Below are 9,626 nucleotides of genomic sequence, written 5' to 3' on the forward strand. Positions count from 1 at the left end.
TCTATCCCCCCACAGCAAACAACCTTTTACATACGATAACTCAAGTCTCTTGTTTTTAAAATCACACAATTCAGGTTTCACAACATCATTTTGCCATCCCTTTAGAACACAGTTCACCACTTGTTTAAGGATTTGATCTTGCTGCGTGTGTGCAGCTACCTCTTTTGCTGTGGTTAGTGGGTTTTCCTCGAGTTCTATCATTAACACATCTGTGGAAGGAACAGGGTCTTCCACTAAGTCTGTTATGGGGCATCTGCTGAGACCGTCTGCATGATTGATTTCCTTCCCCCCCTTGTGGGTGAGCTCATACTGATACCCTGAGAGGAAAAGAGCCCATCTGATTAGTCTTGGAGACATAAAAGGTGGAGTGGGCTTGTTGGGGGCTAGCAGGCCTAGTAGGGGTTTGTGGTCAGTGACTAGCTCAAAGCTTCTTCCAAATATGTAATTGTGAAACTTCTTTACCCCTGCCACTAATGCTAGAGCCTCCTTGTCTAACTGGCTATAATTCCTTTCTGTGCTGGTCATGGTTCTTGAAAAAAATGCTATTGGGGCCTCTGTCTTATTAGGTAGAACGTGAGCTAGGACTCCTCCTATGCCGTACGGCGAAGCGTCGCACGTGAGCCTAATGGGTAGTGAAGCACTATATTGGACTACTACACTTTTAGAAGTTAATAAATTTTTTATTTGAGAAAAAGCTTCACGTTCAGTTTTCCCCCATGTCCAGCGGGCTTCCTTCTGGAGTAAACGATGGAGAGGCTCTGCTACTGTTGCCTTCTGCTTTAAAAAAACGGAATAAAAATTAAGGAGGCCCAAAAATGCCTGCAACTCATTCTTATCTCGTGGCTCTGGGGCTTCTCTAATTGCTCTCAGCTTCTCTGTTGTGGGGTGGATACCTTCCTTATCTATTTTATATCCTAGGAATTCTATACTGTTGGTTCCCCAGACACATTTATCAGGCTTGATTCTTAAACCTTTGTCCTGTAACCTCTTAAGTACTTCCCTTATTCTTTTGTTTACTTGTTCCTGGTTTTCCCCTGCAATTAAGATGTCATCAAAGTATGGAATGGCCCCATTTACCCCTGACAATAGGCGTTCCATAATGCTCTGGAATATTCCTGGGGCTATGCTTACCCCAAACTGTAACCTCGTGCATTTGAAAGCCCCCCTGTGCGTTACAATTGTTTGAGCGTTTGCTGTTTGTTCATCGACCGGAAGTTGCTGGTAAGCTTGCGCCAGGTCGATCTTTGCGAACCTTTTCCCCTCCCCCAGGGAGTGTAGCAGTTGTTGCACAACCGGGATGGGGTAGGGGTGGTGTTGGAGTGCCTTGTTTAGGGTCGATTTGTAATCAGCGCAAACTCTTAAAGAGCCATCTGGCTTCAGAGGGGTAACTATGGGAGTTTCCCATGGCCCCTGCTCCACAGGGACCAAAATACCTTGGCTAATGAGTTTGTCCAGCTGTATGTCTAGTTTGGGGAGGAGCGGCAGGGGGACCCTGCGAGGTTTTAGTCTGATCGGTGGGACCTTGGGGTCAATAGAGAAAGATATAGGGGGCCCCTTATACAATCCCAGTGTGGGGCTGAACACTTCAGGGAACTCTTTCACAAAGTTAGGCATATCATAACAGTTTACATTACACACACCCGAAATCTCGATCCCCAGTGGTTCCATCCATGCTAAACCCAGAAGAGAGTGCTTGGCCCCTGTTACAATAAGCATGGGAAGGGTACATTTAACATTCTTGAATGCGATAGGTACATTTGCTGTTCCCAAGACCGAGATTACTCCCCCCTGAAAGTCTCTAATCACCAAAGAGGTTTGATTTAGGTCAGCCTTAGATACATTAGGCATATACAGTTTAAATTTTTCCCAGGGCATGATGGTATATCTAGAGCCCGTATCCAGCTCCATTGAGCAAGGTTGGTTATTGAGTAACAGTGATATAACAATTTTAGCCCCTTTTTTGGTTGCCGTGTTATTCACGGAAAATTGAGAGTTACCTCTATAGTAGTCGCGGTTAGCGGTTGAGTAGTTCCTTTGACCCGCGTTGCGGAATGGTCTCCTTTCTCGCGCTTGGGGGGTCTGGTTTTGAGGTCGCTGGTATTGCGGTGTGGCAAATGTTTCCTCTGGCGCTGTTGCTCTGCATGCGATGGCGATGTGGCCTCTCCGGTTGCAACGGCGGCATGTAGCGTCTCGGAAGGGGCATCGATGGCGCTGGTGATTTCCCCGGCAGCCCGCGCAGGGGGCTGGGTGAGTAGCTCTCAGGTGTCTCGGCTGGTCTTGCACCAGGAGGCAGTTGTCTCCGCTGGGAATTTGTTGGCTGTTGTCTGTTTCCACGGCGCTGGGAGACGCGGAGTCGATTTTTGCAATGAGTTCTCGCCTTCCGTGCTCTTTCAATTCTCTAGCCGCTGCGTCGGCTGCTTCTGCGGTTTGCGCCAGTTTAATCACGGTTTGTAGGCTCGGCTCTTCTTCGATGAGGAGTTTATTTCTCACCGTGCTGCTTTTCATGCCGAAAACCAAGGCGTCGGTGAGGCGAGCTTCCGGGTCTTTAAACTTGCATTGAGCAAGTACCGTTCGAAGCCGCGTTGTAAACTGGCTGATCGACTCGGTTTCCCTCTGAGCCATCATGTGGAATTGATGCCGAAAAACCATGGCTGGTTTGGTCGGCTTGAAATGGCTCGCCAGTTTTTGTTGTAGGACGTCCCACGCTGTGGCTCTTGCTTGTTCCGGTTCGGTGAGAGTTTGGGCAAGTCTACGGATTTCTGCGCCGCAGTAGTTAAGGAAAATAGCCCGTCTGCGATCGGCTTCGGCGTCCTGCATTCCCGCCGCCTCGAGGAAGATCTCGAAGGTGGCCATGTACTCGTCCCATGTCGATTTCTCGGGATCGAAGAGTTCCGGAGCCTGGCCGATCTGGATTTTGTCCATGTTGCACGCGAAGTTTCTTCCGTCCGTTCGTCGCCAGTGAAGTAGACCCAGAGACAGGGTTTTGAGCAATCGGTACTTTTATTCAGCTCAGAGAATAAGTGACAGCTCAGCAAGGTAAAGTGACAATTCAGCGAGTACCGACTGACTCTGCCTGGAGAAACCGCTCCTTTTATATATTTGCGGTTCCCGCCAAAGCTAGAGCCGGCCGCGTCTGAGCCAATCAGGAGCGACTTCCTGCTTGGGCTCAGACAGCGCCGAAAGAGGAACAAACTATTTACAGAGTTACAAGGTAGCCATTACAGGATACAACAAAGACTCCTCTCTATCTTTTTTTAAAATTAAATTTTATCCTTTATTTCAAACAGACAGAGTTTCCTTTTAATGGTAGGATTTTTTGGTAACCTGCAGAAGCACCAGGTCCTCCAGAATTCTTTGACTCACAACGTCGAGGATCAGTAACTAACAAGGTCCTATCATACTAGAAGAGGATGTCTTTTATTTCCTTCTTAGAAGCTTCATCAACATATTTCTGGTAATAAGCCTCCAGTACTTTGGAAGTAGATTGCCGAATTGCGTATATCTGGGCCACATGACTACCACCCTTCATACAGACTCTTATGTCAATGCCTGCAAAGCACTCTTTGCCCAAAAGAAGTACAATTTATATTGGAGAGCTCTGGATTTCCAGGGGCTGTCCATTTACCTTAATAATCCCATTTCCTCTTTTGCAGTGAGCAACTGCAGTAGCAGTTTCCTTCTTGCCGAAAACCTGAATGCTCTGCTGGCATGGGGCCTTCTGCAAAAGCAGCAGCGAGAGAAAGAACAACCAACCCTACCTCCACTCTATCTTGAACTAGGAGTGGGGTGAAGGACTGGCAACTTGAGACTCTGTTCTTTCAAAGTTACCATATTTTTTGGAGTATAAGACACACATTTTATCCCCCCAAAACAGGGTGAAAACTTGGGTGCTTCTTATGCACCAAATGTAGCCCCAGCCACCTAGCCACCCCTGCCTTTTGGCTTCTGCCTCCCAGCAATTTACCTCCTTGCAGCAAACAGCCCAGAGCCTGATTAGCATAAGCAATTGAGTATCAGCCTCCCGACACACAGCTGATTCAGCACAGGCAAGCTAGAACTGAAAGTCAAACCAGGTGCAAAGAGTCAAATTGCTGCAATGTTGGACTGCTGAAACTGCAAGGAGGTAAGTCAATAACTATAAATGTCTATAGAAAGTTCAAATCATTAGACCTATTTTTTTAAAGACTGCTTTATTATTGTTCCAGGCAGCTTAACAAAATGAAGAAGCTTTTTAAAAAAATAAATGTTTGATCTGAAGAAGCCCAGTGCCATTGTATCTTCTGTTAAATAGCAGAGAATACTTCCAGAAAGTCACAAAAAATTTAAAAATCTGTAAAAGTATAATCTGAACTATAACAGTGTCCTGTTTAGTATTAAGATTAGGCAGCTGACTTAAATCCTGAGTTAGTCATGTTTGGAGTAGATTTGTTTAAATAATTAGGAGTTTAAGAAAACTTTCTGGGATTAATATACTACTGCCATAATGTACATTTCTCCAATTCTTTGCTATTTCTATGGGTCAGACACACACACATGCACACAAATACACAGCAAACAGTGTATATCATCTGTGCTATTTGCTGTTTGGCAAATTGCTGGGAGGCAGAGGCCTTTTTACCTTGTTTTCCTCTCCCAAACTAAGGTATGTCTTATACTCCGAAAAATACAGTAGGTTGCAGCAGCATGTGGCTTGTATAAAGAGCAGCATGTGGCAGGTATAAAGAGAGCAATCATGGGCTTTCCCAAATATGCCCATGTTACACCAACACTCCGCAGTCTGCATTGGTTGCCGATCAGTTTCCGGTCACAATTCACAGTGTTGGTTATGACCTATAAAGCCCTTCATGGCACCGGACCAGATTACCTCAGGGACCGCCTTCTGCTGCACGAATCCCAGCGACCAGTTAGGTCCCACAGAGTGGATCTTCTCTGGGTCCCGTCAACTAAGCAATGCCATCTGGCGGGACCCAGGGGAAGAGCCTTCTCTGTGGCGGCCCCGGCCCTCTGGAACCAACTCCCCCCAGAGATTAGAACTGCCCCCACCTTCCTTGCCTTTCGTAAACAACTTAAAACCCACCTCTGCCGCCAGGCATGGGGGAATTGAGATCCTCTTTCCCCCTAGGCCTTTACAATTCTATGCATGGTATGTATGTATGTATGTTTGGTTTTTATATTAATGGATTTTTAATCATTTCTAATACCAAATTACTATTGTACAATGTTTTATTGTCGCTGTTAGCCGCCCCGAGTCTCCGGAGAGGGGCGGCATACAAATCCAATAGATAGATAGATAGATAGATAGATAGATAGATAGATAGATAGATAGATAGATAGATAGATAGATAATAGATAAGCATGTAAGTGGCCATCCTCCCAAAAGGGTGACAATGACCCTTCTCTCCTACCAGCCTAAGAATTCAGCCAACCATTTCAACTGGCAGAAGGAATGGAATGGCTCCGGCAATGAGAAAAACATGCCTTTGTATCTTTGGACTACATTGGTACAAAAGAATTGAAGCGCAATGACTGATGAGGGTGGCCATATGATTCTGGTTTCAGAATGTTTAGATATATGTTTGGGTTTTTTTAATTTTAATCTCTGAACTTTAACAAAATCTTTTTTCCAAGCATCCTCAACTGTCACTGACACAAACTTGATTAATCCACTTCCTTTCCATTCACCAGAAATGACAAAGACTTGAGGCTTGTAAAACCAAATCATCTCCAGAAGATGGCAGTACATGTGCCAGCCAGCCAGCCAGTCATGCTGGCAGAGATGACTTCTTCCTTGTGGTAAAAAAAAAGAGAAAAAAGTCAAGGACAAATGGGTGATTGCTAACATATGAATGCTCTTGTGTTTGTTTGCTTGGCACAGTATTTTCAGCAATAGTTAAATGTTTCTTTTAACCTCTGAATGTTTCAACGTGTTTTAATACACTGCAGTACCATTATAAGACAATTATATTCTGACTCTTATGTAACCTGCATCTGCATAGCCATCGTCTTCCTCTCCCTCCTCCCAACTTCACCCCAATTTAAATCATACATTGGCTTAACCATTCTATGCATATGATGTTTGCTCCAGCCCATGAAAAAGTTGCGTCTTTTAGTAAAAATTGTTAGTCAAAAAAAAGGAACTTCCTGACTCCTTTTTTTAATACAAGGACCCTGTAAATCTTGTGCTTTAATGCTTGTGCAAAAAGATAGGGATAAATCTGATTTAATCTTTTTTCCAAGATATACTTATCTGGAGCAAGAATTTAGAATGTATTAGCTACTGATGTCAGTGTTATCTGACAGGCAATCCACTAGGTCTCTGGACCATATTTGGTGTTGAGAAACTTCAAAGAAAGGGGAATCTGTTTTTTGTCATTTACCAAGAAGACATGAGTGACAGGGAAGAGGAGAGTGTGGCAGACAGCTCAGAAGGAGATCAATTATCTAGCTCCTCCTTGGATTCAGAACAAGAGTTAATGATACAGCCACGCATGCGGAGAGCCATGCATAGGCAACAACAACTGAGAGATTATTATCAAAGAAAATGAGGCCACCTGTGGTTGGGTGGGGCTGTGGTACTTAGTGAGGCTGCTATAAATAGCAGCCTGTGGGTTTGGCCATTGTGGAGGATTATCTGATCATTGTGTTTCCTGACTGCTTTACTGACTTTGACTTTTTGTGTGCTGATTTCCCCCCGCTTTGAAACTAAACCAGAGCAAAGTGTGTGTCACTTTGTGAAAGAAGAAGGACTGTGAATTGCCTCACAGCTGCAAGCTAAGTATCACAGAACTGATAAGGGACTTGTACAAATTACCAGTTTGTTTGGAGACAAGTGCTCTTTGCTATACCAAAAGAGGGCTTGGTGTGAATTGTCATTATAAAGAACATTGTTTTGAATTTTCAAACGTGTGTGTGTCTGAAATTTGTGCCTGTGAATTTTTGGGAGGAGTCTACCAGAGAGCCCGACAGAACATGGACTATCTGGTTTTTCTTTGAAGTCATTTCGCTTCTCATCCAAGAAGCTTCTTTAGCTCTGATAACTTCTTGGATGATAAGCAAACTGTCTTCAAAGAAAAACCAGAAAGTCCAGTTGCCTCTTGAAAAACCACCTTTGTGTTAACAGAGTAGAATTCTTGATTTTTATTGTCATTTGTTCTCCTTTTCCACCACAACTTATTGCAACAGGAAGGATAAACAAAAGGTAAGTTTGAATAGATTCTAAGCTGTGCAATCCCCTTTACTTCCTGTAATGTCCTTATCTTAAGAAAATATAGCTCTGCAATTTGAACAGCATTTGGGGTTTTTCTTAAATATATATTTTTGTTTTGCTCAGTTAAGGAAGTGATTACTTCCTTTCATCTAATCTAAATCGCATTCCAAGAATAGGTAGAAATAGTAGCTAGAAGAGGGTTTCTTAAACCATTCTCAATGGCAGGAGTCTACCTGGGTCAAGTAGAAACAATAGAAAAGGACCAACAATGGGAGAATTCAGTTGTGTGCCATTCAGTTGGGATACATATAAGGTCTCCAGCGTTTAGCATATAAATGTATATTTAGCATTTTACAGAATTATCTCAATAATCCTTGACACTAATATTTTTCTCTAGGTCAGGAATATATTGCAGGTGAGTGATAAAGCATCTATCTACTGAAAACAGAGGTAACCATTGATTTCCCCTTCCACGTTTCTTCTGAAATTTATCTCTCTTGGCCCTGTAGCTCTTTCTTCCTATGCAGTTTCCCCTATTGAAATGCCCAAGCTTTCATTGCTATTATTAGACCAAGGAGGGCAACTGATATCTTCAAAGACGTCATCAGTGGTTTGGTGCGAAGAGATTGTGGCTTGCTGAGAGCTACTTAGGGAGCTTGGGCAAAAGAAAAATATCACAATCACTTTTAAAATCCTGGGGTCTCAAATATTCTCTCTTTACAAGGAAGTAAAGGTTGTCAGATTAATTTCTACATGTTGGAGCAATGGGTTTCAAGCATTGTTCACAGTGACTAGTAATTTCTTGGCTGAAGGAAAGGATAAAAATAAAATTGGTGATATGTATAGTTAAAGTTCAAACTGCTACGCAGTGGCATGGAAAACAAACATGTATCACCCAACACTGGCCTGCCCCAGTCCAGGCCTATGTATGCCAAAGAGTAACAATCCAGTTGTCCTTACTTCTGAGTCAACAGCCATAGGCAAATTGGCAAACAATAGTTTCTATCCACATCAAGAACAGCCCAGTGCCTGCAATAGCTGGTATATTCATGTTTCAGAGGGCTTTGCTATTTGCATTTCAATATCATATTAAAGGTAAGGAAGTACCAGCAGCTGGTTTCACATTCTGATCCCCATCTGAGCAATATTAAAAGTTCTACGACAGGAAGGATTGCAAAAGAACGTTTTCTCTATATTTGCCTTGCCTGTTTGTGGAATTTTATAGGGAAAGCGGGCCGATGTGATCATACTGAAATTTAGTATTCTATATTTTGCTAGTTCCATTACCGTCACCACCTGCCACAAAAGCAAAAAAATAAAAACATAAGGCTTAAGGGGAGGGAAATATGGAAGAACTTTACAAACCAAACATGTTGTTTGGTGGGACCTAGGGGAAGAGCCTTTTTTGTGCGGGGCCCGGCCCTGTGGAATCAGCTTCCCCCAGATGTTCGCACTGCCCCCACCCTCCTCGCCTTCCGTAAAAGTTTAAAGACCTAACTGTACTGCCAGGCTGGGCGCCATTAGACCTTAGCCCCCTGGCCGACGAGTGTAGAACATAAGAACGCATCCCAGGCATGTTTAAATTCAGTTACTGTGGATTTACCAACCACGACTGCTGGAAGTTTGTTCCAAGGATCTACTACTCTTTCAGTAAAATAATATTTTCTCATGTTGCTTTTGATCTTTTCCCCAACTAACTTCAGATTGTGTCCCCTAGTTCTTGTATTCACTTTCCTATTAAAGCCCATCGATTCCAGCATTCTGTGCCACACAGTGGCCCACCAATTGTCCTTGGGGATCTTGCGCAGAAAGAGAAGGCAAACCCCTCCCTTTCCCCTGACCCTCAACAAATGGTACTCAAGGGAATCCTGCCTGCCTCAACCAACAGAGGCGGCACATGGACATCCATTTCAATAACCACTGATACACTTGGCATCCATGAATCTGTCTAATCCTGCCTTGAAGCTATCAAGGCTGACAGCTGTCACGACCTCTTCTGGAAGTGAATTCCATAAACCAACGACCCTCTGGGTGAAGAAATATTTCCCTTGATTTGTCCTCACTTTCTTACCTATGATCTTTAGGGAGTGCCCTCCTGTCCTAGTATTGTGTGATAGAGAAAATATTTTTTCTCTATCCTCCTTTTCTATCCCATGCATGATTATACACTTTGATCAAGTCATCCCTTAAACGCCGTCTTTCAAGGCTGAAGAGACCAAGGCATTGCAACCTGGTATCATAAGGGAAGTGCTCCATTTCCTTTATCATTCTTGTTGCCCTTTTTTGCACCTTTTCCAGTTCCATTATATCCTTCTTGGGGTGTGGTGACCAGAACTGTAGAGTGTAGTAGGTGTGAATGGGAATGAATGATTTTAAACGTTATTAGAGTTTTTAAAGTTTCTTAGCTGTATTAATTGGA

General features: G+C 43.5%; 1 pseudogene; it reads right to left on the minus strand.

Annotated features, from left to right (window-relative positions):
* Positions 1–3,274: 3,274 nt before the first annotated feature.
* Positions 3,275–4,756, minus strand: LOC139159507 (small ribosomal subunit protein uS9-like; annotated as a pseudogene).
* Positions 4,757–9,626: the final 4,870 nt, after the last annotated feature.

The sequence above is a fragment of the Erythrolamprus reginae genome, chromosome 2, assembly GCF_031021105.1.
Source record: "Erythrolamprus reginae isolate rEryReg1 chromosome 2, rEryReg1.hap1, whole genome shotgun sequence".
NCBI classification, from domain to species: Eukaryota; Metazoa; Chordata; class Lepidosauria; order Squamata; family Dipsadidae; genus Erythrolamprus; species Erythrolamprus reginae.